The sequence below is a fragment of the Sapajus apella genome, unplaced genomic scaffold, assembly GCF_009761245.1.
Source record: "Sapajus apella isolate SASKATOON/1434 unplaced genomic scaffold, GSC_monkey_1.0 scaffold83, whole genome shotgun sequence".
In the NCBI taxonomy this organism is placed as follows: domain Eukaryota; kingdom Metazoa; phylum Chordata; class Mammalia; order Primates; family Cebidae; genus Sapajus; species Sapajus apella.
In genome coordinates, this window is record NW_022437023.1 from 1,826,588 (window position 1) to 1,833,100 (window position 6,513).

Consider the following 6,513-nt stretch of genomic DNA (forward strand, 5'->3'; position numbering starts at 1 on the left):
GGATTACAGGTGTGAGCCACTGCTCTGGCCAATTATTTTGTTTTGTTTTGTTTTTAATTGACTATGGTGGTGCACATTTGTATTCCCACCTATTCAGTAGGCTAAGGCAGGAGGATTGCTTGAGCCCTGGAAGTGGAGGCTGCAGTGAGCTGTGTTCTGCCCCTGCAGTCCAGCCTGGGTGACAGAACGAGACTCTGGCTCTATTAAAAAAAAGAAAAGAAAAGAAAAAGAAAGAAAAGAAAAGTGGACCGGAAACAGTGACTCAGGCCTGGCTAATTTTTTGTATTTTTAGTAGAGACGAAGTTTCACCATGTTAGCCAGGCTGGTCTCCAACTCCTGACTTTAGGTGATCCTCCCACCTCAGCCTCCCAAAATGCTGGGGTTACAAGCATGAGCCATTGCACCTGGTCAGAGGGATGACTTTAGGGAAGATTGTAAAAGCAGCCGGCAAGAAAAGACAGGTGTGACCGTCCACTTCCCAGCAGCAACGCTGGAATGCAGTCAACTGAAATATGGTCTCCCAGTTCTCTTCCCTTCCTAGAGCCATGGGATCCTGCTGCAACATCAGACCATGTCACTTCCCTGCTTAAATCCCTCTAATGACTCCCCAGCTCACTTAGAAAAATAGTCCTTTTTTTTTTTTTTTTTTTTTTTTTTTGAGACAGTGTCTTGCTCTGTCACCCAGGCAGGAGTGCAGTGGCATGATCTCAGCTCAAGCAATTATCGTGCCTCAGCATCCCAAGTAACTGGGATTACAGGCGTGCTCCACCACTTTTTTTTTAGTAGAGACAAGGTTTCGCCATGTTAGCCAGGCTGGTCTTGAACCCTTGAGCTCAATCGATCCGCCTGCCTCAGCCTCCCAAAGTGCTGGAATTACAGGCGTTAGCCACCGTGCTCAGTCGACTTCATTGTTTATGTTTACATCTTTTATCCTCCTGGAATGTTCTCTGATATAAAACATTTTCCCTCCAAAGGGTTAGCCAGTATCTCAACACCATTTCCGCAGTGAGCTATGCTTCTGTTTATCTGAAAGACCACTAAATTGTTTATGAGAGTTTTAGATTTTGTTGCATTTCAGGTTCCTTTGAGACACATTGGTGCAAATGCACAGTTTAATTTTGGATGAAGGGTTCTGAATGTGTCCTGTGGAAAAGAGCTGGGTCAGATGAGGGAAGGGTGCTCATCTAAGACCCTGTGAGGTTCTGAGGTCACCTAGAGAGGATAAGGAGTGAGGAGGGGACAAGGAGGAACTCCACAGCACTGCCCAGTCACCCTGGAATGATAGCATTGCCTTGGTGTCTCCATCCTGGATGGCACCTCCCTGAGGTCAGGGACCATGCCCTCTCCTCTCTCGGCGTCCTTTCCAGCTTTTAGCATGATGTCTCACACGTTAGTTAATAAATGTTTCAAAAGTAACAGTAACCGCGTGGCGAGTGGAGGAAGCAAGAGACTCTGAGTAAGGAAGGAAGTGAATAATAATATCTCTGCCATTACCAAAACCTTCTGAGATGCCAGTGCCTCATGGAGTTTGCCGAATTCCGTTCCGCAGTTAGGCACTGGGTCCCTAGCCCTGGACCAGATGATGGGGCTGAATGGGGACAGGAGCACGCAGGGACCCCACGACAAGCAACAAATACCTCTGTCATGTGCAACGAATACCTCTGTCATGTGCTGAGAGCTGTGGAGAAAATGATCAGCCCATGGTGACGGAGAGTAATGGGGAGTGAGGAGGTGATGTTTGAAACTTAGAGGACTGGGATGAACTGGGAAGGGGGAACAGGGCCTCTGAAAGGCCCTGATGCAGGAAGGAGCTTGAGCTGAAAGGCAGCCAGCCTGGTTAGGGCATGGTGACCAAGGTGAAGCTGGACCACACGTGGACTTCAGGAAGGCATCAGGGTTGTTTTTTATTTGGTGGATGGAGTCTCGCTCTGTCACCCAGGCTGGAGTGCAGTGGCGCGATCTCGGCTCACTGCAACCTCTGCCTCCCAAGTTCAAGCGATTCTCCTGTGTCAGCCTCCCAAGTCGCTGAGATTACAGGCGCACGCTGCCATGCCCAGCTACTTTTTGTATATTAGTAGAGATGGGGTTTCACCATGTTGCCCAGGCTGGTCTCGAACTCCTGAGCTCAGGCAATCCAACTGCCTTGGCCGCTCAAAGTACTGGGATTATAGGTGTGAGCCACCATGCCCTGCGGCATCAGGATTTTATTCAAAGTGCAACGAAAAGCCGTGGAAGTGTTTCAAGCAGTAGTGACAGGATTCCATGTATGTTTTAAAGTGATCACTTTTATTTTATTTATTTATTTTCAGATGGAGTTTAACCCTTATTCCCTAGGCTAGAATGCAGTGGTGCGATCTTGGCTCACTGTAACTTCTGCCTCCTGGGTTTAAGCCATTCTCCTGCTTCAGCCTCCTGAGTAGCTGGGATTACAGGCATGCCTGCCACCATGCCCGGCTAGATGGGGTTTCATCTTGTTGGCCAGGCTGGTCTCGAACTCCTGACCTCAAGTGATCTGCCCGCTTAAGCCTCCCAAATTGCTGGAATTACAGGCGTGAACCACCATGCCCCACCAAAAGATTACTTTGATAAGGACCAACCCCACCCTTTCCACTGCCACCACATATTGTACATGAGATGTTAATATGTCCCATGAGATATAGGAATAACTTCCTGCCAGGCGTTGAAGACAAAAAACAAAGCAAAACAAAACAAACAAAATCCCACTGAGGTTTAGAGACATGGATGTTTCTTGCCTGAGATCATGGAGTTAGCAGTGATGGAACGAGGCTCTGACTGGGGAGCCTGCAGGCTTCCCACGGCTCTAGGCTGTCCCTTTGCAGTGAGGTCCTCCTGCGGGAGCCAGGGCCAGAGCCAGGGAGCCAGAGCCCAGGATGTGGAGCAGGGAGAGGAGGGCTTACCCCTGCAGCCCACAGAATCCTCTGGAAGGCTTTTAAAACTTCATTCACCCAGGCCACACCCCTGACTGATGTCGTCAGATAACTTGGGATGGGGCCCAGGCGTCAGTATTTTACTTTTTATTTTTTCTTGGTGTATAATATACATATTGGAAAGTGTACAGATCTTTAGGTTACTACTCAATGCATTTTTTTCTCTTTTTTTATTTTAAGTCTCAGGAGATCTGAAAAGTTAGATGCAATTTCTCTCTTTTTGTTTGAGACAGAGTCTTGCTTTGTCACCAGGGCTGGAGTGCAATGGAGTGATCTTGGCTCACTGCAACCTCTGCCTCCTGGGTTCAAGTGATTCTCCTGCCTCAGCCTTCTTAGTAGCTGGGATTACAGGCATGCACCACCACACCTGGCTAATTTTTGTATTTTCAGTGTAGACAGGGTTTCACCATGTTGACCAGGCCAGTCTTGAACTCCTGACCTCAGGTGATTGACCCACCTTGGCCTCCCCAAGTGCTGGGATTACAGGCATGAGCCACCACATCTAGCCAACTCAATGCATTTTTACATGTATGTATGTGTGTGTATAAATCCATGTTAATTACCATCCAGACCAAGATACAGAATACGGCCAATACTCCAAGAATCTCCTGTGCCAACAGTCCCCCCCGCCTGCATTCCCAGGTGCACCTGTTCTGACCCATGTAACCACAGTGTGCATTGGTGTCTGGCGACCGGCCATTCCCTCTCGGTGAGGATCACGCATGTAGGTAGGTAATTTTTTCCGCGGAGCCATGTTCTACTGTAAAGCTTACCGTAGTTTATTTACCCATTCACCAGCTAATGGACATTTCTGTTTTTCCAGTGTTTAGCTATTTATAAATAAAGCTGCTAGGAATGTTCTTGTGTATAGCTTTTGGTGGACATAGGTACTGAGCAGCAGCTGTTTTCTCTTTTTTTCTTTTCCTTTTTTTTTGAGAAATGGAGTCTTGCTCTGTTGCCTAGGCTGGAGTGCAGTGGTGCGATCTTGGCTCACTGCAACCTTTGCCTGCTGTGTTCAAGAGATTCTCCTGCATCAGCTTTCCAAGTAGCTGGGATTACAGACATGTGCCACCACATTAATGTTTGTATTTTTTTTTTTTTTTGGTAAAGACAGGGTTTCACTATATTTGGCCAGGCTGGTCTCGAACTCCTGACCTCAGGTGATCCGCCCCTTCTTGGCCTCCCAAAGTGCTGGGATTACAGGCATAAGCCATCATGCCTGCCCTTTTCCTTCTATTTTTTTCCTTCCTTCCTTCCTTTCTCTTTCTTTCTTTCTTTCTCTCTCTCTCTCCTTTCTTTCTTTCTTTCTTTCTTTCTTTCTTTCTTTCTTTCTTTCTCTTTCTTTCTTTCTTTCTTTCCTTTCTTTCCTTCCTTCCTTCCTTTTCCTTCCTTCCTTCTTTCTTTCTTTCTTTCTTTCTTTCTTTCTTTCTTTCTTTCTTTCTTTCTTTCTTCCTTTCTTTCTTCTTTCTTTCTTTCTCTTTCTTTCTCTCTCTTTCTCTCTCTTTCTTTCTCTTTCTTTCTCTCTTTCTTTCTCTCTCTCTCTCTTTCTTTTTTTCTGAGTCAAAGTCTCCCTCTTTTGCCCAGACTGGAGTGCAGTGGTGTGATCACAGCTCACTGCAGTCGTGACCTTCTGGGCTCAAACAATCCTTCCTACCTTAGCCTCCCAAGCAGCTGGGACTGCAGATGTGCACCACCATGCCCAGCTAGTTTTTAAACTTTTGTGTAGTGACACGAGGGGTATGGTGTGGGTCTCACTATGTTGCCTAGGCTGGTCTTGAACTCCTGAGCTCATGTGGTTCTCCCATGTCAGCCTCCAAAAGTGGGATTATAGGTGTGAGTCATGGCACCCGGCCTAAATGACTATTTCTAAAGCAGCCAAAGTTGTGAACCAGTTACTTTGAGGAACCTATGAACACCAAGAGAAGCCAGGGTTTAGGTCCCCAGGGATCCTGGGGGTCTCCTCAGATTGGAAAAGAGTAAACTGTGGTTTCTAAAGATTTTCAAGTTGCAATTCCTTGTTTTGAGATTCCTGGGTCTTTAATAAAATCTCTGATGTCACAGCAGGAGTGAAGGAAGACCTATGGGTGCAGTGCCCTCTGTGGCAAGCACTGTGGCCAGCAGATTTCTCTATTTCCCAGGCTCTGGGGATGGGGCGGAGGATTCCAGTTCATGGCCCTGGTACAGTGATGCACTGGTTGTAACAGCAATAAACCAAACATTCCTCAAGAGACACCCTGGGCCTCACCTCTTCCCCCGTCTCCTGGCGCCGCACCTAAAATAGCTTCCTAATCCTGTAGAATATCACCTCTTCCCACTCATGCAGAAACCCATTCAAAAGAGCCATCTGTGCTGCGGATCTTCATTTGTAGCTCGCATGGCATATGTCAGTTTGTGGATGTAGGTATAGATGGCTGCTGATACATTCCCAGACACACACACACACACACACACACACACACACACACACACACGCTCACTACTTGATGCCATGGGCCAAAGACCTGTTTTCTCCTCTAAATGGCACCTGCTCCCCTCCATATGGGACATCCCCTCCCCTTCCATGAGCCACCTCTTTTCCTATCGTGATTTGGAGCAGCTCCTCTGACCTCACCTTTCTGGTGCTGCTGTGATTATTTTCCTGAATTATTTGATTATGACCAATGTGAAAGTGAAAACAGAGTTCAGGGAATGTCACATATTTATAGCCTGTTGGATCTGCTGCCTTTGGACGTTGCTCTTGAGGAGCTGATCCACATTGCTGTGGAGGCAGTCCACGTTGGAGGCCATCCATGGTGCTGTTAAGGTCTGGCTCATCCATCATTGCCTATAAACCTCTGAGCCTTTCTCTTGCTTCTTGTATTCTTTTTAACTGTCTTTTCATTTGAGACATACAATTATTATTATTGTTTTTTTGAGAATTTATCCTACTTCTTTCATTCTTTTTTTTTTTTTTTTGAGACAGAGTTTCACTCATGTTACCCAGGCTGGAGTGCAATGGCGCGATCTCGGCTCACCGCAACCTCCACCTCCTGGGTTCAGGCAATTCTCCTGCCTCAGCCTCCTGAGTAGCTGGGATTACAGGCACGCGCCACCATGCCCAGCTAATTTTTTGTATTTTTAGTAGAGACGGGGTTTCACCATGTTGACCAGGATGGTCTCGATCTCTTGACCTCGTGATCCACCCGCCTCGGCCTCCCAAAGTGCTGGGATTACAGGCTTGAGCCACCGCGCCCGGCCCTTTCATTCTTTTTTAACTGTCTTTTCTTTTAAGACATACAATTATTGGCCAGGCATGGTGGCTCACACCTGTAATCCAAGCACTTTGGAGGCCAAGGCAGGCAGATCACCTGAGGTCAGGAGTTCAAGACCAGCCTGACCAACATGGTGAAACCCCGTCTTAAAAAAAAAAAAAGCCGGGTGCAGTGGCTCACGCCTGTAATCCCAGCACTTTGGGAGGCCGAGGCAGGTGGATCACGAGGTCAAGAGATCGAGACCATCCTGGTCAACATGGTGAAACCCTGTCTCTACTAAAAATACAAAAAATCAGCTGGGCATGGTGGTGCGT